Source organism: Ambystoma mexicanum, chromosome 8 (genome assembly GCF_040938575.1).
Source record: "Ambystoma mexicanum isolate Mex_15411 chromosome 8, UKY_AmexF1_1, whole genome shotgun sequence".
Lineage (NCBI taxonomy): Eukaryota > Metazoa > Chordata > Amphibia > Caudata > Ambystomatidae > Ambystoma > Ambystoma mexicanum.
In genome coordinates, this window is record NC_090929.1 from 363,726,732 (window position 1) to 363,753,508 (window position 26,777).

The following is a 26,777-nucleotide window of genomic DNA, read 5'->3' on the forward strand; positions in this document are numbered from 1 at the left end:
AGGGGGACTCACCTGCCAACTGCAAGAGTAAAGAAGGTAGGGGCGGATACATGGGAAATGACCCAGATAGTCTGAGCCACAGACGCCCTGTACAAATTTGGGATTGGTAGTGGGTAATAATGCATTGGGTGTACACACAGTCCAGGACACTGCCTTATGATTAGCTAAAGAAAAGGAAGGGAAAAAATAACATCACAAACACGTGTAGTGTGAAATCTCTCGGGGAGGGCTGGACCTGGGAAAGCTCAATATGAAACACATGACCAATACGACAAGGATCTGCAATGGGAGAGGGGGTGGGACTCAAGCTGCTCATCACGAGAAAGCGAACATAACTAGAACTGGGTGATGTAATTACAGGGCGGTCAGCCAAATTAGCTGCCCTACATCGCAACGTGGAGGGTGGCTCTGTACCAGTGTGCTGGTCACTTCACCGCTGATGCCCATTGGCAGGTGCCTGTGGGAAAGAAACACTGGATGCAGTGGCGTTCCTGTGAGGACCAATCAGACAGTAAGTTCTTGAGCCTCTGGGAAATGGCCAGCCTCCAAAGTATCTACTTCAGAGTTTGCGATGGTCATTACCCAACAGGTATCGTGTTAATGTCACCTTTCCCACCAGCTGCAGGGTGTCTTGTGTTCCATTCTTAATGGTGCTGACCAATGGCAGTTTATTAAAGTGCTGGCTCTCAGCACAAATGTTACTTCAGCAATAACAACTTGTTTCAGCGTGGGGTGCGAATAAATGTGGTACCACATGGGGAGGCATTGTAATGGGAAACTGTTAAACTGTTTGCTTCAATTATGCTTCACTAATCAACGTACGCTTCGAGGAGGTGATGTCTATGAACCAATGGAATCCCTAGGAAACATAGAAAAAGGGAACTCTCTAACTTGCAAGTGTTTCTAGGGACTTCCAACCATTGTATTTCTTGGTATAAAACTATTGTTCATATTCCATTCAGATGTCAGACTTTTGATCAGAGCCTATCCACTGTTCTTTTTGATTTGTGCTCATCCAGCTATAATAAACAGAGTATGTGATTTTTATTATGCTCGAATTGGTGGACCCATGAGGAAATATTACAGCCACTTGAGGGCTATCCCCTCAATGCCCATTGTGTTTTGAAGCGTTTTATGAGCTATTTATGGTCTATTGTGGTAAAGGTCCAGATAAATTAAGAAATGTTAGGACAATAGGAGTATTTTTTATCTTGAGATTTAAAATGTGTTCTTTTATCTTTTCAAGAAAAAAAAAAAACAAGGTTTCTTCTATGTGCTTTGACCCCTGAACGATGGCTCACTCATTTTATGCATGAAGAACAGAGCATGCATGCATCTTCTAGAAGCTGTGGAATGCAGCATGGTACTCCTCGGGAATGTAGCTTAGCTCTAACATTCTAGTCCATGAGGAATAGCACTGAGCTCCTTCCTTTCAATACATAAGGAATGGAGAATGGGTCCCTCTGTCTATTCCATGAGGAATGGAGCATGCATAGCAGCGTCCAGGACATGCAATGGAGCCGCACTTCCACCTTCCAGGCCCCAAGGAATCGAGCATGACTCTCTGCTTCCAGTATTCAGAAATAGAGCATGGCTCAGACCTTCCACACCCTGAAGAAAGGTGCAGGATTTACTCCTTCCGTACCACAGGGAAATGAGTAGGGCTTACACCATCCAGTCCAATGCCAATTGAGCATGACTAGCCCCATCCACAGCTGGAGGAATGAAGCATGGATCAATCTCTTTAGAGCTTTAGCTCCCCCTTCTAGTCCCTGAGAAATGGAGCATGGCTTGTGCCTTCCAGACCCTGAGGAATGGAGCACATGTACCATATTCAGCATCTGAGGACTGGATCATGGCCCCCTCTAGTCAGAAATTGAAAAATGCACCAATGATTACTTCTAGTCCCTGAGGAATGAAGCGTGGGTCCCTTCTTCTGGTCCATGAGTAATGACACACACATGGCTCAATCCATTTAGTCCTGTTAAATGTAGCATGGCACACACCTCCCATTTCTGATAAATGGATCATGGAACATAACTTTCAGACCTGGAGGAGTTCAAATGGGCTTATTCATTCTATGTATTGAGGAATGGTGCAAAGTCCCCGGCTTCCAACCCCTAAGAAATGGAGAATGGGAATGTCACCCCAGACCCCGAGGAATGGGTTATGGTTCTAGTGGTGGCCTGTCCATAAAGGGTGACAGGATGCCAACCTGCCACCCTTTATGGAGGAACAAATGAATGCCCATTGAAAAGCCCGAGTGCTCGCTCCTGTGCCACATGCATAGTTGGGGCAACCTGGTTACCGCATGTCTTGGATTACCTCGGCGGTGCATGCTTAAAGAGCCATCCAGGCTGGGAGCATTTTGTCCCCCGCCCCCGTCTTGCATGGCACATTGGGTACGCTGGTTGGGGTACTTGGGGATGATCCTGTGCATCACGGTACAGAAGGCCAGCCTGGGGCGATGAGATCCTGGTGTTTGTGTACACAAACACCTGCACTCCGGGAGAGGTATTGATTCTTCTTGTGTATTGCCTGCAAATTGTGGGCAGCGGGAACATCTGGATGAGCTTGAGCTGTGGTGTAAATGCAGAGGTGACGGAGCGGAAAAAACAGCTTTGTGTATGAATATGAGGGGTTGTGTGTGTGTATGCATTTGAATGTGTGCATGGAATGCGTGTGCATGTATGCGTATATACATGCATGTGTGTGTCTGTCATTCCAGTGTGAGTTTGTGCTAGTAAAGAATATACATGCATTTAGGCTTGTGAGTGCAGTGTGTATGTGGATTGTGTGACCCAGCTGGGGTAGGAGGTCCGGTGATTGTGAGTGAAGGGTGATGGAGTGTTACAGAGGAGCTGGCACAGATTTCCGATGGCAATGCTGCTATACGTTGGACTCTAGCTGTAAAATAATGGTTCTGGACAATACTGACATATATTGACACACAGTACAAGACAATGCCTTCTTACAGTGGCACAAATTCAGTGCGTTGTTACAATAAAATACATGCCTTATTGTGAAAGGTGAACATTAGTATTATTGGGCACAGCTAACATGACTTTGTTCTTACAGTGGCACTACTGCTGCATATATTGGCAAGGCAAGAATGGCAATATCTATTCACATTTGCAATGCAGCATTATTGGGTACAGCAAATATGAGTATGTCCTTACTGTGAAAAATCGAAATACTGCCATTTATTGGCACAGCCAGCATAAAATGTCTTCTTGCACAGGTAGAACACTGGCATGTAGTGAGCACACACACATCCTGACATATGTTTTACAGTAACAATGCTAGCATGTATTCTGCAATAAGGCATCATACAAATGTGTTGGCAAATGCCCCTTTGTAGTGTTGGTGACCTGGCATCTATTGGATGATTACATGGGTTACCCACCAACACCATGCATTTTAATTGCTTCTCTTTTTATTCAATTTCTTCACAAAAAGAGTGCTGTAAAATGCACTATTTTAACTCATTATTAATTCTCGGGGAGGTTTAACCACCCCCACAGGCTTCCCTTGGTGTTGGCTCCCCTGCTAGGCTCAGGCGCCCATGGTCCTTGGTGGTAAATATCTATGCCCCTCCGATGAAATAATTCACGAGACACCAGTTGCCTACTACATGCCAATGAAGAGTGGAGCATGGGTTAATCCTTCCAGCCCTTGCATAATGGAGCACAGCTGGTTCATTGCAAACCCTGATGATTGGAGCATGGCTCACTTCTTCCAGACCCAGAAGAATGAATTAAGTGCCCCCCTTCCAGCCTCAGCAATGGTGCATGGCTGAACTGATTCGAGACCCTTCCAGCCACTCGGTAATGGCGCATGGCTCGCGCGTAACAGAGCTTGGTGAAGGGGGCACGGCGCGCTCTCAAACCTGCTCGGTTGGATGCCAGATGAGTGCACTTTCCCTGCAGAGGATGGCTTCGCTTCAGGCCTTGCTTGACTCTCTGTGTGACCATGAGTCATCCCGCTGTTTAGTTCGTAAAGCACCCGCTTATTTTCATAGAACAAAGTACTTTCGCTGCAGGCAGAGTACAGTACAACGTCTACTGATCGCACGATAGCTATGTCATTTTCACGAATAAACAACTCAGCTATTTTGAACTACCTGTCTGCACAAAGTAAAAACTAACCATGGAAAAATGATGTGGAAGGGCTATACATGTAGACAGAGGGGCGTAGAAATCTGACGCTGCTACGAAGAAGCAGCATTTGCACAAACCCAACATTAACCCAAAAGTCTTGGTGATGTAGAAAGGTTCTTGCGGCCCCCTTACTCCACTCTGATCCCGCCGCTCAATCTCCTGAAGACCCCCCTGCCCTCTCATAGCCCCCGTTTCAGGTTTAGAAGATCTCCAGGTGTATTCATTCAGCCCTTGTCTTTGAATTCTGCTATTTTGCTGTGCCGTGACAATTCCAGGACTAACAATTCCAGAAAGCAAAGACAAAACGGGTCTGAATGAGCTACTCACACCTGACAAGGGGCAGCTTGATATTGAAGCTTTGACTCGCTTTAGTATTTTTTCTACCTCTTCTGCTTTCATTGCTCCTCATTGGGGGAGCTAGATTCTTTGGACCTCCAAAGGCAGGGGTGACTGGTCTATAGGGAACTCGGGAGATTTACCGGTAGGACTCTGCACCCTAGGCCTCTTTTGTTTGGTTTTTCCAAATGTGCCCATAGGAAAAGGGTTGGACTTGGTAAGAATGTGTAATATGGGGCCACTTTGAAAAATATTTCCAGGGCCTCTTTTCGTTCCCAGTCCACCCCTGTCCAAAGGTGCAAGAGAAGGAGGTGATAAAACTCAGTAGCACCACAGGCGAGCATATTATTAAAATCATGAACATAACATACCCTTCTAACCTCTGAACTTGGCCAAGTCAGATGTTTGTTACAGTAATCAGAGGACATAGCGCCAAGAGACCATGCAAATGGAAGCAGAGAGCAGCATAAAACCCAATATGACAACAAAAAGATAAAGTCAATGGAGATGAGCCTTTTGTCAGAGGCAGGTTTGCGGAGACGGGCACCCGCCCAGATGTCGTCCTCTCCAACTCTCCTTGTGGCTGTATCCAATAGGAAGTCCCTCCCACCAGCTTAATGAAGGTTGTAATCATTCAAAATAATCCAAAATGTGAACATTTTCTAATTTGGTCAAAAACACATTTTAGCCATACTCGGCCTCCCTCATGCAATGTCCACCCACACAGTTCACATGTGTACATGTGTATTAATGACGGGGCAGTCGGGCCCCATCTGTAATACTGAATGTGTGGCCTCTGCCTCAGTGGGCTTGCATTTTCATGGCCATGCTTTGCATTACCCATGCAAGCGAACAGTGCAACAGAACCTACGTGCTCACACCCACCGCACAGTATTGAACAGGTCAGCAGATTTCCAGGGACCTGCAGGCACACCCTCAACAGTGGGTGCATTTACAAATTGCAACTCTTGCCCTATTTAAAAATAATATAGCTTTTTTTTCCCCCACTAATGCTGTCAGTATGGGCCAGCTACTCTGACAGCATTAATGGTTGTGAAAACTGAGAGCAGCATTCTAAACATGCTGCACCACCCTTGAGTGTTCTAGGTGCATTCTAGAGTGTGCGTCTCTTTCACTCATGGGGCAAAAATCCCATGGCTGCATCTAGCGCAGCATGCATGCACTGCAGCAGGTGCAGCGAGAGATTTAATTAATCCACCCCCTGGTTTTTATTCGGCACCAACAGAGATGCTGTTGAGCCTTATGTAGTGATCCACATTCCTTGGGCCCACAGGTGTGTAAAACCTCCCAGCAGTTTGATTCACTTGTAAACACATGGCTCCCTTTGAATCCTATGGGCAGAGAGATGCCATTTGGGGAGAGGCGGATGGAGAGATGGTTGTAGGAGCTGCTGTGTGCCCTGGACATAGATGTAGAGGTGAGTGACGGGCATGGGGTTGAGAGGATGAGGGGGGGCGGCCGTAAGGTTAGTGTTTCAACACAATCACGTTAAGCAGGCATAAACAAGACTTCCCTTCCCTCTAGTAAACTGAAATCTTAGCTATGCTTGTGCTCAATGAAATACTATGAGCATACTAACTTGTACACATTGTCCCACCTTCGGAGGTACTTACTAGGTTTATGAACTTTGTTTGAGTCATCTGTGTCAAATGACAGTACATTTTGTGATGGTAATGTCACTGTGTCAGAATGCACTGCCATTTGGCAAAGAGAAGCTAAATAAAGCACATATATATATAGGCAGTAAACACTTTACAACTCCAAAACACGTGTGCGTGATAGGGTGTGCACACTATTACACTAAGTATAAACATAGTGAAAATATTTGTGTTCCATTCTGGGGGATGAACGTCTTTTAGCTACATTTGTGCTTAATAAAAGGGATTGCATACTCTTACATGGGCAAAAAAGCTGGTATGTCGGGACAAAGGCATCTCAGGCATGTCCTTACTGGGACAAGCAATGGCATGGCGGGGAAACACCTTGAGAGATATGTCCTCAAAGGGGCAAATGCTGACATTTTGGAGCAAAGCCATGACATATATATATACATATACTTTACAGGGGCAAATGCTGGCATTTTTAGGTAAAAGCCATGAAATGCTAGATCTTTGAGCAAAGCCATTGCAGGTGTGTCCTCACAGGCCCAAATATTGGTAATATTTGGGCAAAGCCATCACAGTGTCCTTAGATGAGACAATGCTGGCAATATAGGGGCAAGGTCATCAGAGGTGTGTCGTTACAGCGACAAATACTTTCAACAAAGCAATAATGAGTGTGTTCATACAGTGGAAATACCGGCATTCTTTTTCCTGTCTATACTGCACATCGAAAAAAGGTTCCAACTAACAGCTGAACATCTTTTTGATTGCCTGCACATGTAGCGCGTGTTTATTCCTTTTTGGTGTTATGTGGTTCTATTTACCCTATTTGTTTGCCCAGACATACCCCCCACTGGATGACGTTGCACCCTATCAAAGACCAGTACTAATAAATCACTAGTCATTAAAAAAGGTACATATTTATAAGTGAAACTTGTTGGCACCTACTAGTGGCATTGCTGCTTTCCTTTTCGTTATTCTTAAGAACAAATCATTGTCACTGCATTATGCACTCAGCATCAGTGTCTCAATGCCACATGCATGATTTCAGCAAAGAAACTCAGGGCCCAATTTACATACATCTGTGGGCACAGAGTTGCAAGGACACCTTGTGAGATGAATGAGTGATGAATGCATGCACAATGATCCAAAAGCAAGCCTCCGTGCACGTGAAACTGTCCGACACGTTTGCAACACAAGACTATGCATTAGAACACCTCCCGAGTCCTGAGAGGATAGCTCAGTGGCAACGTTCACGCCTTGGAAACAGGACTACACGACGCAACACAGGTTCGAACCCCAGGTCTGCGCTTAGAAACCTCTGGGTGTTTACGCGCGGTTATAAATATGCAACTAAGACAAAAAAGAGCAATCACGCAACTAAATAAACAAATTAATTTTTGTAACAGCGCCTCGATGCCTGTGTGAGCGCTTTAAACATGTAAAATGAAATAACATCCCATATTGGTCAAGGGTAGGGCCAGACCCTCACCCACACGGCGTAAGTGAGCATGTCTTCAATGATGGGAAATATATGGAACATCATTGCTGATTTAGATTTTTCATTTCTATCTCCATTTGGAGGGGGGGGGGTGTTGTGACTGCCGCACGGCGATCGAGGGTGCGCATGCAGTCACATGTAGTGTTTTGGGTGATCACAGCACGTCACCCACAGGGACGGCTATGATACCGTGCATTGTGTCAAGGCATGTTCAAGTAGCCTAAAAGCCTAAACTATTTTGGGAATTGGGCTCAAAGTTTGCAAGAACTATCATTGTATTGGCAGGTTACAAGAAAGGATACCAGCACTGGCATCTGTATGTTTTTTTTTACATATGTATCAACATTTTAATTAAGTACGTGTCACAAAATGTGGATTTTTGGGCAGATATATTTCATTTTGCTTCCTGCAAAAATTTGAAATCCATGCCATGATTAGGGAAAAAGCCAAGAAACAGTGTGGGGTTTGTCTGCAGACAATGTGGCAATCATGACGTGTTTGGTAGTATTGCGTCAATAATTGAAGCATGCAGTCATTACCACTAAGAGCTGCAAAAATATGCTGGAGGCATTGCAAAGTAGTCCCCTGACATTTTGGCAACCACATGCTCAGACCAGGCAGCACCGTGCTCTACACTGTGGACTTGCACTTTGAAGTATGTGAGCAATTGTGACAAATCAACTTCCGGGGCACCAGTGATCTAGGGATGAATATTGGTTTCTAAACCATCAATCAACCCCACACCTCTAGTACACGAGAAGGGATCCAAAATGATTGGAATGCAAGTGAATTATAAGACCTCCTTGTCCAATTTTGGTAACGTGGACGGAATGGCAGGCTTATCTATGCAATGCCATGGATCATTGGTTAGTTGCAACACAGCGAAAATACAATTATTACCCAATGATAAAAGGGATGGTCCAGTCAAGTCTGTATGAAAATATCTAATTTATTATTACTACAACAGACATTTCTAGCACACTACAAATACAACCCACCCTGTAAAGGAACACAGAGGACAGACAGTTTTATGAAGGAAAGGAATGCATTCTGGATAAGAGGGTAGTTGGAAAAGTAATCAGTCTTACAGTTCAAGGTTATTGGTTTCAGTACCAAGGGGAGAAAGGGCCATAACTGTCTCTAGGGGCCTTCGGAGAAGGACCATGGTGGCATAAACACAATGTACCTGGTATTGAAGAAGTTCTTGCTGCACGACCACTTTGAGGTGGTTCCACTGCACTTCGCAGCCTTTGAGACAGAGTTAGAGTTGGGAGACAGCTGCGGGTACCAGGCAGCAGGCAGTTCGGCAAGCGAGGCTGAACGGATGTTTGCAGGCTGTCTGGTGCGGCAGCCCGGGACAAAAATCGTTGTCTCTGTGCTGGTTGGCAGATCTGGAATGCTGGTCGAGAAGCCTTGGGCAACTCTGGTGACTGCAGCATGACAACAGTCAGCGGTGCAGCCAGATGCGGTTCGAGGACTCGACTGTCTCGAAAAATGTCCTTAAAAGATGAATGCCGGATGATGCTTTTGTGGCACTCCTCCTAGCTTCTTCGCAGGGCTCATGTCCTTTCAAGGCGGACGGGCCAAAGCTCAGGAGAGTAGTTGCAAGCAACGGCCTAGTCCTTTGTCCAGAGACTCTCCGCCACTTCCCATCTAGGAAACTTACTGGCATAACCTAGCAGGGCATGCTGTGTGCTGGCTTGGTACCGGTTCTGGAGCTGCTGGATGGGTCCTCTGAGTCCAATATCCCCCTCTGTTCCCTGGGAGATGATTAGGGGAGGGATCTTGCTTTCTCTTGCAACTCCTGGCCTTCCTTCCCTGGCAGAAGATGTAAGGTCGACTGTACCTTCAGCTCGGGTCCAAATAAGACCTTCTTCTTACTCCTTTCAAAGTCTTCAGATGATCTTCTAAGTGAGGAGTTCAGCCCTCTTTTAAAGGCAAATGTGCCCAGTGGTTGGTGCAGGCTAAGCCCACCTTAACGAAACAATCCTGGGTCCCACCAACAATCTTCTGCTATGCATGAAGTCAGGACCAGCGTGCAATGCAACAGGATAGGCAAGGGGGTGACAACATATACCTAAACCCCACCCATCTCCCTGTCTGTTGTAGATCAAAGTGTCTCTCTGGTTAACTGAGCCCTCTGTGACTCTTGATTAAAGCGCAGGGTTCCCTTGAAGTTTGTGCAGGGAGCAGACTTCCTGTCTCCCCAAACCACATACTTCTCCCCTCTTAAAGGGGTCCGCTCTGCAGGGGTTTTCCTACGGTAAATAGTGGATCCAGACATGCATTTCACTGCCTTTTATACAGAACGGTAAGAAAAAGTTTCAAGTTGCCACATTGTATTCCAAAGGGGTGTTAGCTCTGCCTTTCCTGTTGTCTATTCCGGAAACCAAGCCCCTTCATGCTTGCTTCAATTATCGCTCATTAGAATGCACTGCCACCAGCCGGAGGACAAAGAAAGCAGATCCATGGATCCTTTGATATTTAATTTAGGTTGCCCATGCTGGAGGAAGCTGTGCCTTCCCCCTCCTTGAGATGCTTTGATCTACCCAGGGCTGTCACATTTCAGCTGAATATGACAGGGCCTGTAGGCTGTGTCTTCCCAGAGTACATGTGACTATGCGTTTTGTGCGGGAAGCAGATGGACTGTGTGTGGAATTGCCTCACACAGTCCTCAGAGGTTGGTCTCTCATCATTCCTTTTAATTATCAAAAAATCAAAAATTCCAGGCAAGCCCACTCTCCCAATTTGGATGGTCGAATTCATCAAAGCAATGTAAACCCATAACGTATAAAAATAGTAGAGTCAGACAGCTGTTGGGAGAGCATAGAAAGAAAGGTGCCTGCTGAGGAAGGTGGGACTTTCTTTTTTCCCTCACCACAAAGGCAACCTTTATACATTAGACTTTGTGGCCTGGAGCATTCTTAAAACAAGGAGGTTGGATCAGGAACCGCAACAGCTGGCGATAAGTCACAAAATGGCGCAACCCCAAGTTTTGCAGATGTAAGTGAAATTGTATATACGGTGAAATGTACTCATTGTATGTAAAGAGAAATCCACTGGTCCCATCCAGGATGACCCATGAAGACATTACGTATGCCTTCATGTCATCATATGCCTCCCTATCAGAAGGCCCAAAAGGAAAAAGAAAACAAATTGTGTGTAGAGGTGCACACCTAGAGATCGTTATTTCACTGAGTTGTGGGAAAAGTTATGTTAAAGAAATTCAAAATGATTTAGGTCTCCAGGTCAGACCTTGGCTACCAGGTCAAAGGTATGTAAACACAAAGAGGAAGTCCCTCTGGATTTGTATGATAAGACCTGGGCACACTTTATGGCAAAAATGCCCAATAATGTCAATCACAATAAAGGTATGCATTTAACAAAGTGCTGTTTTTAAAAACTGCACTTCGTTAAATACATACCTTTGTTGTGATTGAACTTATTAGGCATTTTTGCCATAAAGTGTGCCCAGTTTCTATCTCTCATGTGCCAAAAGTAAAAGGAATGAAAGCGGCCATTCTCAGGCGTCCTATTATTTGGTATTTGTAAATCACTAAACTGCCATGTTTGCCACTTCGTGCAAATGAGTGCCATTTGGAAGTTCGCTGATACATCCAAATGCTTGGCCTGCAGAGCCTAGCTACATACGTAGCTTCTGACTGTGGTACTATATCTAAAATGAGTCCTACAGTCAGAATCTGTGCGTGGAATTTTCCAGTACTGTGTGAGGCTACATCTGGAGCTACCATTGTGCTGTGTAGGGTTTAAAGTAGTCGGTGATGGAAGTGAGAAGTTAAGTGAAACTGCACAATAGAATCCAGAAGTAGGTAGGCAGCAGTGTGCATAGGTTCCAGACACCTGCTTCAAAATATTGGGATCTGGCTTTCCTCGCTTTTCAGAGTAAATCCACTAGAGGAAGGGAGGTAATTTCACCAAAATGCCAGGGGTAGTGGAAGTGACATCACACGACCCTTGACCTCTGATGACATCACAGGAAGTGATGTCATTTGACCCCAACACAAAGTGATATCGCGGGAAGCGATGGGACACGACCTTTCACCGCTTGACAAAACAGGAAGTGGCATCACATAGCATTGTACCTAAGTAGACTACGTAAAATATGGTTACGATATCACTATAATGTGATGTACATTTCATACAAGAATGGATCGCCATATCTATCATTAGGATCAGTGTGTATAGACCCATATTTACCAAATGAGTGCGAATGCAAGCAGACGTCCATGGCCAAATGATAATGATGTGTTATTATATAGCACATACGCTTAAGTGCTTTATATAGAAAAAATATACACCCAATATCACCCAACCTGTGTTGGTACTCATTTATCAACCTCAAAAGGATGAAAGGCTGAGTTGAGGTGTTTAAGATCAGACTAAATAAGTGACGCACCCCCTTAAGTGTGCCTGAAATAAACCTTTAATCAGTCTAGCAGTTATTGTATAAAATTCCAGAAAGACACGTTATTTGGTATTCCTATTCTTTCTTATGTAGGGTCAGTGCTGAAAGTGTTAGACTTGTGGCACCCCTGTTTTTATTTTTTTCCTTTTTTTTAAGAGGCCTGAACAAGAAAGCCAGCCACTCCAGAAGTAAAGAGCCACATGCTGCTGGCCACAACACCAGGAGCTTGCATTACAAAAAAACCCAACATTTTTTTAGGGGTAGCAAGGGAGACCACAGTTGCGACCTCTGGCAACCCCTTAATGACGCCCCTGACTAGAGGTGGTAACATTATAAGTTGGGTACTTGAAACCAACCCTCTAAAGCTCATTGAAGTCACTTGCATTGTTAAATATCACTTAGAACAGAAGGATGAGGGAGGACAGGGAAGGAATGATCTAGACATTTTGGACCATGTCCGCACCCATGAGCAGACATTATCCTTCTAGACAGCTCTGGGATTGGCAAAGGACGTAGATACCACCTCTACTGCCAGGTCCTCAGGAATCTTCCCTCTTTAATCATCTGGTAGGAATTGTCCTAGGACTAGTTCAGCTAGGGCATCAGGACCTCCTCCCCCACTTCTGCGATCTGTGGGGAACACCTACAGTGCAAATGAACATGGAGGGTGTGATTAAGGGAATAGAGGTGCTTGATTGGTGTTGCACTATGGAGGAAAAGGTCGTATGCGATGGGTTCCTGGCTAGGAAGGGATGTGTGTTTGTAATGGATGCTGAATTAGGGAAGACAATAGAAGTGGCATTCGGTCATGATACTAAATAAATATCATGCAAAATCTATGTATCAGTCTTATTTTTTATGTGTGATAAATTATATTAGATGGGTACTGCCTCATATCAAAATAACGGGCACAAAGGAGTACAATGGAAATAAATGAAACCCATGCCCTCAAATGGAATTGCCTTTGAATCCCCGATGAGTGATTACGCTTCCAAATCATCACTCAGCCATGTTGGAAGTACTGGTACCGCTTCATCCTCATTACTGACCGAGTTTTGACCATTGAAGTCAGGTATTGACTCTTGACTCCTGTTTGTCAGGTGGTCTAGCATACAGCACAGGAAGATGATTTTCTGAAACTTGTTTTGCTTTTTTTTTCCAGTGCTCCCTGTGACAGTGTTTCATCAGGATTTTTGTTAACAAGATGATGAAGGTAATTCTGTCCCCTAATGGGAGGTCTGCTAACCAGATCCCCTACCGATTTCATAATATGCCATGCTACAAAATCATAGTGCACTAATGTGACTTTGCCGAGCTTGGCTTCGAACACCTCTCAGCAGCGTCCTTGTGGTTTGGCAACATGGCAGTCACAACAGTGACATATGTATTCCTGACAGCAACGGTAGGAACCAAAACTCTATCATGTCAGGTTCTGCCTGTTAACTGTGGGCAAGCCTGAATCTAAATTAAATGATATAATTGTGGTCCATCGGATCTGGTGGCAGATATCCAATCCACATATTAGTCATGTGGGACTTCACAATTATTCACAATTATGTGGGCAAAAACCCATTGATATCATTTATTATCAACTTGCAATTCTTTTGACCTTCCTTATCAATGGCTCACGTGTATATGGGCTCACAGGATAGCTCACAGGCAACGGTATCCCTACATATTATCCCCACCAAAAATATCGCGGTACATATGGTTGTTTGTCTCGCCATAGGCGATATTTTTGGGGGGGATAAATTGTGGGAGCGGGGGTTGCTGGGGTGTCCCCCGCACATTTAAAAGTAATGCAGGGGTTGCGGGGGTGTCCCCTGCAGGGTCCATGGCTCAATATCACTGTACAAATATGGCGATATTTTTGTATCGCAATATTTTTGCTGGGATATTAACACATGGAACCCAGGCAATGTGTTTGTCTTGAAAACAAGAAAACGTTCCGGTAATTCGCGTGTTACAAATGATTAATTAATTTTTCACTGTTTGGATCTGACTGGCCCAAAACAAACCATTTGGGCTGGGTGGCAGCAAAGGCCTTTGTCTTTCCTGGGAATGTATTGTCACCTCCCAGGACCAGGAACAGGCCCCCACCCCAGGGACAGCGAGTTGCCCGGGGCTTTTATTTTTCCATTGGCCTGGCCAATGAAAGTCACACCAGGGTGTTAATGAACAGAGACCATTAATAAGACAGACAAAGGATGGGGTGGAGTTAGAGTAGAGAGCTGCTATCTTGGATTTTTCCTTGGATCCCCAAAGTCCATGTCCTCCTTCCCATTTCCTGCAGACAAAACACTCTGGCAATGATATCAACAGGTAAACAGATTTTGAAATAACAGTCAGGATTAAACAGCTTACAGAAGACTAGAACGGAACCAATCTGCTGTAGCCTTTTGCCTGCACAAGGGTATACTCTCCCCTTAGTTGATTCGTTTTTTGAATGTGGAAGAAGAAGGATTCACCTGGAACTGTTGGGAGTAATGTCAGCTCCAAAGCCCTCTTCCATAGAGGTGAAGACAGAGAGCTCCAAGGAAAAGGCAAGCTATTTCCCCTTACCATCCCCATAGAATATTTGTGGTGACGGCTAGATGGACAAGACCTACTGCAGCTGAGACCACAGGTACCCAGGTGTAACGTTCACCTGGTATCCACGGGGACGTCACTCAGCCTGTTCTGACCTCTTACGACCTCAAACCCTTCCCTGGAGTCTACTCGACTGGAGACTGGGCCTGAAACACAGGATTGGTAGAGTTTAACTCCCTATTGTCTCTGTGTGATTGAACCCCTTCTTCCCCGGGGTCCAACCCTTCCCTTTGATCCACAGCTCACCTTGTTTTCTTGGAAAGTGTGCTCTCCATCCTGCTTTCAGCGCAGGGGAGCATTGATTGATGCAGGCTCGTTGCTTCCTAGTTACTTCACTGGCAAGAGTCTAACAGGTAAGTATAATGAGTCTTTTAAACAGTTCTCTAACTTCGTTCCTTTCCTTCCTTAGATGATGGCCGGCGTCTGGGTATGGCGACGTGCTGCTGAGATGAGTAGCGCTGAAGGTGAGTGAGAGCGCGATGCGCGATGCAACCCTTTCGTACTTGTATTGAACTGAGTTATTTTTCTGTGTCTTTTAGGTGCCGCGACGTTTTCAGCGTGGATGCCGGTTATGAAGAAGAAATGCGGTGAGTAAGCACGGTATGCGGCACCTCTAGATGTTTCCATGCTAACCTGGAGTGTCTTTTCCCTCTTGCAGATGGATGAGAAGTTCCAGAGACAGAGTTTCCTCAGAGCGGCTGGGATTCAGGTAAGCGTTTGAAGCTCGTACAGTCTTTAAAAATAAGCGAAGATTTGCTGAATGCTTACTAATGCCTTTTTTCTGTTCTTTTCCCTTTTCCTTAGGAAGCAGGTGCCGGGATGGGAATGACACGGCCGAAGATGCCCGCAGAACAGAAGAAGAGATGAATGAAGGCAGAAGCGCCGCAAGGTAAGGCTGTTCCTAACGGTGTTCTTGTTCTTGCAGGAGCTGAGCGCAGAAGAAAGATGCAGGTCTACTGGAGACCGATGCGAACACGGTGAGTGTCCCTTTGCAGATGCAGAAAACACAAAGCATGTTTCTCAGCCTGGGCGTGGCTTAAATAGTCTCTGGGTATCCCAGGTGTTTCTGGGCTGAACCACACCCAAAAGACTAGACTGCACATGCAGTTCTGGGAACCAAAATATGTGGGGGCATCCATCTTGTCCCCATCAATGCACTACAAGTCCAATCCCCAATGTTATCCTATGGGAGTGAGTGAGTCTGGTGCCACAAGCGCCAAGTATGACTCCAAGTGGGTCTTTGGAGGGATGGAGAGGCCTTTGTGGGCCATGTAGGTGATTGTGGCCTGGCTCCAGCCTGACATCTTGGAGGGCTGGGGACATGAGGGGCAGGAATCATGACAGCACTCCCCCCTCAAGGCCCCTCTCAAGATAGCTCTTCTGTCTGGTCCTGTTTTGTTTGGATGGTTTTGATGAAATCGTCTAAGCAAGCGAGGTGCATGGATGTACTCTCAAGGCTCCCATGTCCTGGCTTGTGGACCATACCCCTTCCAGTCTACTAAGTAGTATAATTTGGATCTGACGTACTTTGAATCCAGGATGTCCTTGACTTCGAATTCTGGCTCCCTAGCGACTACTACTGGCTGCAGTGGCGTTGCTACCCGGGTCCCAGGTTGAACAGGTTTAAGGAGAGACACGTGGAACACAGGATGAATCTGCATGTTTGACGGCAAAGTTAGTCTGACCGCCACAGGATTTATCACGGAGGTGACGGTGAATGGACCCAGGTATCTTGGACGGAAAGTTCGGTTTCCTTTAATGGACACATGTTTAGACGCCAGCCAGAATTAAGGGCCTCATCACGAGTTTGGCGGTAACCCTTAAATCCGGCGGTCGTGCTATTACCGCCGGATTTAGGGGTCCGCCAAATCAGGGCTTCGGCGGATTTTTCCCCAGCTCTGAGCTGGGGGGAAATCCGCCGAAAATTCGCGCTGTTACCGCCGGCGGGAAATCTGCCGGCAGTAAGAGCGCGAAAATTCCCCGTTGAGCCCAATGGGGAATGGGGCATTCCCGAATGGGCTCAATGAGGAATGGGGAATTCCATTACCGCCAAACCCGTGACCCGGTGCTAATAGCGCCGGGGGTTTGGTGGTAGGCTAATACCGCCGGCGGTAATACCGCTGGCGTTACCACCCGACTCGTGATGAGGTTTGTCTCCCACTTGGTAGTTGGGGGCCTTTGCTCGGTGTTGATCAGTAAACTTCTTTTGGCGATTCTTAGCTTGAAGTAGGTGTTCATTTGCTCTTTTAAAGGTTTGAGAAATGGTTGTGTGCAAGGTTTTGACTGCTGGCATTTCCAGGGTTGTAGGAACGTCCAACTCAGAAGTACGTGGGTGCCTGCCATACATGGTATAAAAAGGTGTCTGCCCAGTGCTGGTGTGTAGGGAATTATTATAAGCATATTCAGCTGTCCATAATAGGTCGGACCAGCTTCCTTCAGCTTGGTCTAACATGCAACGCAGATACTGCTCGAGCGTCTGATTTGTCCTCTCAGCTTGACCATCCATTTGGGGATTGTCACATGTGGATAGCCGGATGTCGATCTGGGCCATAGAGCAGCATTTTCTCCAGAAGTTAGATACAAATGGAGTACCTCGGTCTGAGACTAAAACTGAAGGAAACCCATGGAGCCGTACGATGCCTTCAAGAAATACCTTTGCCAGAGTAGAAGCATTTGGGAGCCCCTTAAGAGGAATGAAATATGCCATTTTTGAAAATAGGTCCATGACCACAAGAATAGTGTTAAACCCTTGACTGGGTGGTAAATCAGTAATAAAATCGAGGGACAACGTGTGCCAGGGTGCTGGTGGGATTTCCAATGGTTGTAATAGCCTAGCCGGATTCTGCTTGGCTAACTTGTTTTGAGCACACACTCCACAAGATAGGATGAATTGGATAATGTCTTTTCGCCACGTGGGCCACCAATAATTTTGTTTTACCTTGGCTAGGGTTTTAGCGATTCCGGGGTGGCCCTCGATAAAAGGAATCATGATAACCGGACATGACTTGTTCTCGTAGTTCTTGGTTTGGTAAGAATAAAAGATTCCTGAAGTAGGGCAACTGATCTTTTATCATGTAATGTTCTCCTTATGCACTCCACGCTTGTAATTTGTCCAGACTCATCAGGTTTTGGATTTCTTCATGTAATTCTTTCTGTGTTACGTTTGCTGTGATTCCTAGGAGCTTGTCACTCGGGATGATTGCTATTGGGTCAGGGGTCTGATACCCTTGCTCTTCCACCCCCATACGGGAAAGGGCATCGGCCTTCCCGTTTTTCACCCCTGGTTGAAATGTAATCACGTAGTCATATTCAGCAAAAAAAAGAGCCCAGCGTAGTTGTCGTGAGGATTGGGCTTTTGCTGTTTTTAGGTACTGGAGGTTCCAGTGGTCAGTTATTACGGTGATTGTGTGTCTGGAACCCAAGAGGTAGTGCCACCATGCCTTAAAGGCTGACTTAATGGCCAGGAATTCTTTGTCTGTGATAGTGTAATTGAGTTCAGGGTGTGTGAATTTACGTGACCAGAAGGCAACAGGGTGTAACTGGCCCGTTTCGGGGTCCTTTTGTGAGAGGACGACTCCCATAGCCATGCTTGAGGCGTCCGTTTCCACCAGGTATGGGAGATCAGGGCGAGGGTGGCGTAAGATTGGGGCAGATGTGAATCTTGCTTTGAGTTCCTGGAAAGCTTCCTCGGCTTCTCTTGTCCACTGGAACTTTTTGTTGCTTTTCCTTAGCAATGACGTGATGGGATGCACGATTTGCGAAAATCCTGGGATGAACCGGCGGTAGAAGTTTGCAAAACCCAGCATACTTTGAACCCCCTTGAATGAATTTGGGGATGGCCAGTTCAGGATAGCATCTACCTTGTGTACATCCATTCAGATTCCATTCGGGCTGAGAATATAGCCCAGGAATTCCACCTGGGAGACGTGGAATGATCACTTTTCGAGCTTGGCGTAGAGCTGGTGTTGACAGAGTTTCTCCAATACGGATCGGACGTGTTTAACGTGGTCCTGCTTTGATGCGGAATATACTAGAATATCGTTGATGTACACTAGAGCACAGACATCAATCAATTCCCGTAGGACATCATTCATGAAGTATTGAAATGCTGCAGGCGCGTTGCAAAGGCCAAAGGGCGTTACTTGATATTCGTACAAGCCGTTTTTGGTGCGAAAAGCGGTTTTCCATTCGTCCCCCTATTTTACGTGAACAGGGTGATATGCCCCACTCAGGTCTAGTTTTTTTGTAGATTTGGGCATCTTTGACTTGATCAAGCAATTCAGGGATCAGTAGCAGGGGGTAGCGTTTTTTTACAGTAATCTGGTTCAGTGCAGGATAGTCGAAACACGTTCTCAAGTCGCCCTCCTTTTTCGGTACGAAGAATAGAGGACTGGCTGCTGGAGACCTCGAGGGACGGATGAACCCGTTGGCCAGGTATTGGTCAAGATAGGCCTTCAGGTGCTGGTTTTCTGGTTCCGTGAGTGCGTAAATTCGCCCACAAGGGATTTGTGCACCGGGTATCAGGTCGATTTGGCAATCCTATGGTCTATGCGGTGGCAGGGTATTAGCCTGTTCTTTCTGAAAGACCTCTTGAAAGTCCTGGTATTCACTTGGTAGGGTGCCGATTGCCACAGTCGCAAGCATGGAGGTTCTGGTGTCTATTGGTTGTTTCTCTTGGCGATAACATGTGTGGGCGCAAGTCTCGGGAAAGGCCAATTCTTTTGCTCGCCAATCGATTCGAGGATTGTGAGCTACCAACCATGGCATTCCCAAAATCAACCGGAACTGTGGTGCCTTAATGAAGTTGAAAACAATAGATTATTGGTGTCCATCCTGGCACAGAAGGGTTAAAGCTGCAGTGCATTAGGATACTGGACCAGAAGCTAGTTCTGTGCCGTCGACAATGATAACAGTGTTGGTGGTTGATTTAGGGTGCAACGGAAGCCCCTTCTTTGCTGCAAGATCCTGGTCGATGTAATTCCCAACGGCTCCACTGTCAATGTACGCTCTTACTGCGTGCATCCGAGATGGTTGTTTGTGATTGATCAAAACCACAGATAATGCAAAATGGGAGGTCTGTAGTTCACTTTCTTCGCTCGACAAGTCGACCCCTAACGGGCTGGGGAGTTTTCCGATTCCTTGATGGTATCTTCCTTGTCCGTGCCCCTATCGTCCTCCTCGGTGGCTTCACAGGGCACTCTTTAAGGAAATTACCTGACCTTCCACAGTACAGACATAACTGCTGCTGTCTCCTTTTATCTCTTTCCGCTTTAGTCAAGGGGGATCTGAGCCCCCGATTTGCATTGGTTCTCCTGAACCTTCCGTTGTGCGGGCATTATTGTCCTTTGAACGCACATACATAGGGCGAGGGTCTGGTCTGGTTCGATCTGCTCTTCGGTCCTGCAACCTATGATCCAGTTGAACAACAAGGTCAATTAATTCTGAGCAGTCTTTCGGAGGTTCACTACTTGTGTGAGATTATCCTTGAGCTCCCCCGACAACCCCGATGAAATAATGTGGTTCTCTTCTCCACTGGCCATTCTGCTTCAACTACAAGTCTATTGAACGTGGCTATGTATGTTAATAGGTCTTGATTCCCATGGCGTAGGGACAGAAGTTTGTTGTCTAATGCCTGCCCATGAGTACGACGAGCGAACAGCTTTTCCATCTACTGCTGAAAGCCCCTGAAGTCATGCAGCAAAGGATTGTCTTGGGCCACAAAGGGTACAGACCAGTCCGTGGCGCTACCACTCAGGTAGGATAGCACAAAAGCGACCCGTGATTGGTAATTCAAAAAAGTCCCCTGGTCTACAAAGGAAGTGTGGGTGGCACTGGTTCATGAACGTTGCAAACCTCTTGGGATCCCCCGTAAATCCTTCGGGCGGGGCCAAGGGAACTGCCTCAGGAAGGGTTATCTGAACGGGATTGGCTGATGGTGCTGCCATTGAGGGCACGCTTCCCGGCAATGGTGCTTGCCCTGCTTGTGACTGGAGAAGTTTCCGGCTTAAATCATTAGTGCGTTCTTTGGCTACTATCAGCTCTCTCCTCAGGGTGTTGGTCTCCTGCCCGGCTGCATGTACTTCGGAACATAGCTGCCCCAACATGTGGGCTAACTGGTTGGTTTCTGACATTTCCATGACGCCAGGTGGATTTTGATGTGAGGCTTTGTGTTCTGTAACGCTCACCTGGTATCCACAGGGACGTCACTCAGCCTGTTCTGACCTCTTACGACCTCGGACCCTTCCCTGGAGTCTACTCGACTGGAGACTGGGCTTGAAACACAGGATTGGTAGAGTTTAACTCCCTATTGTCTCTGTGTGCTTGAACCCCTTCTTCCCCGGGGTCCAACCCTTCCCTTTGATCCACAGCTCACCTTGTTTTCTTGGAAAGTGTGCTCTCCGTCCTGCTTTCTGCGCAGGGGCGCGTTGATTGATGCAGGCTCGTTGCTGCCTAGTTACTTCACTGGCAAGAGTCTGACAGGTAAGTATAATGAGTCTTTTGAACAGTTCTCTAACTTTGTTCCTTTCTTTCCTTAGATGATGGCCGGCGTCCGGGGATGGCGACGTGCTGCTGAGATGAGTAGCGCTGAAGGGGAGTGAGAGCGCGATGCCCGATGTGACCCTATCGTATTTGTATTGAACTGAGTTATTTTTCTGTGTCTTTTAGGTGCTGCAATGTTTTCAGCGTGGATGCTGGTTATGAAGAACAAATGAGGTGGGTAAGCGGGGTATGCGGCGCCTCTAGATGTTTCCACACTAACCTGGAGTGTCTTTTCCCCCTTGAAGATGGATGAGGAGTTCCAGAGACAGAGTTCCCTCAGAGCGGCTGGGATTCAGGTAAGCGTTTGAAGCTCGTACAGTCTTTAAAAATAAGCGACGATTTGCTGAATGCTTACTAATGCCTTTTTTCTGTTTTTTTCCTCTTTCCTTAGGAAGCGGCGTGCCGGGATGGGAATGACGAAGATGCCCGCAGAACAGAAGAAGCGATGAATGAGGGCAGAAGCGCTGCAAGGTAAGGCTGTTCCTAACGGTGTTCTTGTTCTTGCAGGAGCTGAGCGCAGAAGAAAGATGCAGGCCTACTGGAGACCGATCCGAACACGTGAGTGTCACGCTGCAGGTGCAGAAAACACAAAGCATGTTTCTCAGCCTGGGCGTGGCTTAAATAGTCTCTGGATATCCCAGGTGTCTCTGGGCTGAACCACACCCAAAGGACTAGACTGCACATGCAGTTCTGGGAACCGAAATATGTGGGGGCATCCATCTTGTCCCCATCAATGTACTACAAGTCCAATCCCCAATGTTTTCCTATGGGAGTGAGTGAGTCTGGTGGCACAAGCGCCAAGTCTGACTCCAAGTGGGTCTTTGGAGGGATGGAGAGGCCCTTGAGGGCCATGTAGGTGATCGTGGCCTGGCTCCGGCCTGACATCTTGGAGGGCTGGGGACATGAGGGGCAGGAATCATGACATCAAGACATGTTCACTGTAAGTGACAGAACCCTGCAGTAACGCTCTACAAAACGTTCTAGTTGGAAAGTGAGATGCATTTCAAGCTGACTGTGCTTGCCTCTTTTCCAGCTGCTACATGACCTGCAGTGCTGCGTTTGGCACTCCAAGTGCTCCAATCTACTTACCTGCTTTTAAAGCTATTGTGATGCTGACTTCATTGAAGCCAATCATCTTGAATTATCTCGATTGCTGGCTGGACCTCATGAAAGCAACTGACTCACTGAGTTTCGACCACCGACTTGATCGAGTGGAAGCTTCATCACGACCCGTCTAGGACGTCAACTCGACCCACTGGAGGCCATCATTTTGACCCATCTCCAACACTGACTCGACCCATTGGGATCCCTTATCTCGAATCTTCTCGATTTTGAGGCACCATTTTGAAGCCTGACTTGACCCATCTCAATACCATTTTGAACTGCAACACGGTATCTAGATGCCTGGCACCACACTGCTGACTCCCAAAGGAAAGTATTACAAGGAATTTGAAGTGGTTCTTTTCCTTTGGCCTGCCTGAAAGAGTCCTAGTGAATTGTAAACATACTCTCTACGTTTTTAAAAACATCTCCCATCACTTTGACCTTTGTTGCTGAAATCGGTGCATTCCCAGTTCTGTCATAAACTCACAGTGCTCCTTTTATTCCAAAGTCTGCATTCCCAGTGTTTCCCCTTAAAGGGGTGGATTATAGCACTGTTCATGCATTTGTTTTTTAATTGAAGTACCTTATTGTTAGAGAACCTTGAGTGGGCATTATTTTTTATTTTGTTACCACAGCACTATTGTTGTTTGGTCTTCTTCTCTACCAGCTCCCATCCCTCCTGCAGTGTATAGCGTGCCCCCGGCCTGTGCTACCCTAAGAGACGAAGGATGTATGCCTTTCTGGCTGTGTCTGCTTCAACTTTAGGATTGCTATCCCTTCTCTTTAGTGTCATGGGTCCCAATGTGGCAGCATTGTAATGTTCCTCAAGAACATTCCTAGGTTTCAGATGGGTGTAAGGGATCATAACATAACGGGGTACCACATGTCACATGGTATATGTCAGTGGAAGGTGTTTGTAATCGTTGGTAATGTGAATTGGGGGTAATGTGCACGTGGTGAGAGGGTACTGTAAATTGAGAGGATGTGCCAGTGGCATGATGGGATGTGCAAGTGGGTACTGGTAGTGAGATGGGTGAAGGGATTTGAGTGGGAAGCAGAGGTGGACCGTAATAGCACATACCTAGCAAGCCGTGTCGTCATTGGTGACTCAATTTATCATTTTACTGGGTTGTTTCTTCTGAGAAAGGAGACATGGGTGGATGCAGTGATAGTTGAACAGCAGTATGTCATGCAGGGAGTGATATCACACGTCAACTCTGTATTTATACCATGCCACTTCTTCCAAGTGTGCAATATGTGCTCATTTGCCTAGGGTGGGGTCCATTGAGTTGTGGGTGCAGTTCAATGCACCCAGAATGTTAGGCAGCCAGCATTTGCAAGCAATTGCATTGTCTGCATTGAGTTTTTGGTAGTGAGACATATGATGCATGGTGGCTGGGATGTCATGTAGCATTCCCGCACTATGCTAGAATGCCCCTTAAGCACAGAAGCAGCAGTGCCATCAGCCCGAGGAGGGCAGAATGGCTGTTTGGATGGCAATGGTACTTTCAGTGAAGAATGAGATGTGGCAGAGTGGTGATGGTGTGCCTGTCTGGCTGGTGAGGGTTAGGATTTGCGAATTGCTGAGTGTTCCGGCTGGTGGTCTCATCCTCTGCACAGTGCACTTCCTCCTCTACCCCACCTGTCTCCTCCAGCTCCCATTGCTGCATGACTCCAACCACAACTTGGAGTAGTTCATGTATGTGCACATGCTAAGCTCCTATTGATTTGTGGTGAACTTTCGTTTTTGGTGAGCATGTTATACGCTTTGTATGTCATGTGGGCCAAATGCCCCTGATTTGCTCTCTCCTATGTGTCATTTCCAAGCTTTATGTGGGGGAGGATGATCGTGGTATTTATAGTTTGGCATTCTAACTCATAACCATATTGTAGTTTCTGCCTGCAGTATTTGGGAATACCACTTGTGGAATTTCATTGGTTTGGCACGCATGCAGAATTGTATGCATGCAGTAATTAGTTATGTTTGTTTAACTCTGAGCCCAATAAGGGGCTGGGTATTAAAGGGATTACATAGCCCTAGAAACTAAGAACTTACCTTGCAGGGGCTTCTCCCTGGGTTGCACGGGGGGCCTGTAGAACATTGGGATAGAACAAGAGACATAAATATTATCCCTTTAGTGACCGAGGACATTGAATGACCTTGGCCTAAAACATACAGAAAAGTACCTTCATGGAAGACGGTTGGAAGCAGGGGCGCTGAAGAAGAGGCAGCAACACTGTAAAGTTCAGACCCGGAGTGGCTGTGGCCTCGAGTTGCCCTGTGCGGATTGAGGCCGGGGCGTATATGACAGAAGTGCTCAGAGCTGAACAGGTGAAAACGGAGCCCTGGGCCATCTGAGCATAGCGGACCGTGTAGAATGGAAGAAGCCTTAGGGGCCTGTTGGCGCAGCTCAGGGCCAATAGGGCGGGCCAAAGATCTCAAAGCCCCATGCAGCATGAGCGGGGCAACACAGGCAGAAGAAGTAGTCAGCCAAGCAAGCTAGCCAGCCCCAAGTCCAGATGCAGTGGGCTGGTGTTTGTTATGTTTGTACGGGGATCGTACACTACAATTAATATCAACAATCAGGCAGCAACGGCAATAAAGACACCTACTCGGAGCTGAGAAATATATGTCTTCATTTTATTTTGTGTTCCTCACTCTGGCTGACCTCACACCCCTTCCTGTCACGTGACCCCTTCTCTTGTCCCAGAAGTGGGAGACATAGAAATGGGACAAGGAAACACAGACATAGATATAGGAGAGGATCAAACTGTGGGACACTACATCTCCCCCTTACATAAATCACTACATGTCACATTATTCCATTTCCTCAATCCACCTTAGTGCTTTTCTGATAACTCTCTTTGATGGACTCTGAGACACAGCCACTTCGATATCTCCACCACTGCAACTGTCATCAGGGTCTACGTCAGCATCCATATAGTCAGAGCAACTCCCTTGTGAGCTCACTACGTCAGCTGACTCCTCATGATCAGGCGTACCTTCTGCACGTTTACTGAAGAACAATGAGTTTCTGGTGATGGAACAACCAGAACCTTCAGCGGACACCATGGACTCTGAAACTGCTGTCACATTCAATGAACTGGGATCAAATGCAGACACATCCTTCTGCCCTTGAGGTTGGTGTACTAGCACAGAGTTCCACTACTTGTATATTCAATTTCCTGGCTCTTCTCCGACTATCTGCATATCTCTTCATCTTTCTTTTGCTTGCGTCATCCCTTTTTGCGAGCTTTTTAATCCAGATCTGGACAAACGACTGGATCCACTGCTTGTGGCAACCAGGTTTGTACTACTCTGCCAAACACAACAATTTCGGGGGCCATACTCATGTCACACTATTCAGCATATTTCAGTCATCTCGTGGCAACATGCAGATGGCTTGTGTGAATGACCCTCGGGTTATGGTGCATACTTGAAGAGTGCTTTTAATGTTGGCCATGAGAGTGGGCGCAGCAATCAAAGCTTGCACTTTCGAAGGATTGGGCTGTAGACCTTCACTTGAAAATATATTTACAGAGAATTTCAATGTTGATTTGCTCAATTCACACTTGGCTGCATTCAGTGTCAAATTAGCTTTCTCAAGTGCAATGCACACTCAATACAGAGTGTCATGAACCTCCTGGGTGGCCTCAAAGTCATCACTGTAGTTAAGACACTGGGGAATGTGCTGGATGATTTGATGAATTTCGTTTTGAAAGATTTCAGCTGCCGACGAGACCCCTGAGTTGAGTCTCTTATATCTGAATAAACCCAAATATGTTGTGAAGGTGGTAATATAGCGAGATTCAGGGTGCAGTTCTATCTGGTGGTACCCTTTGCTTAGGTCCAGTTTTTAAAACAAACACCTTTGATCATGCAGTAGATTCATCATATCCATCATTCTTGGAGATAGATGTCTTTCTCTTTCAATAGCAAGGTTGGGTGCCCGCATGTCCACGCAAATGCACATTTTCCCACCATTTTCCTTTTTGGATACGGGGACAGTTGGTGAAACCTATGGAGTGGGCTCTGTTGCATGTTCAATAATATCTTGGTTCAGTAATAATTGTATTTCGTCTTCCACTTGTTTCTGAATGTTCAGCGGGATCCCACGATAATGTTGTGTGACTGGTTTAACATCAGGGTTGACGTGCAGTTTAATTTGCTTTTCTTGTAGTTTTATCCAGCCCAATCACCAGCGAGGGAAACATCTTGACTATCATGTCCTTTGGATCTGTGGTGTATACTTGCATAATTTGATACATTATGTGCACTAGCCCCATTTGCATGGCTGATTTGAAACTCAGAATACTTCCTCCTGGCACCTCACCTTTAACAACATAGATGGTCAACTTTGCAAAGTTGTCCTTTTATGAGCAGGTTGTTTCAAACATCCCTTTACATTTAAGCAGTGTGTTAGATCCATAGGGATATATGTCAATGGCAGGAGACCGAATATTCGTAGTATGTTTGAGCCCTTGGTACATGTCTTTGT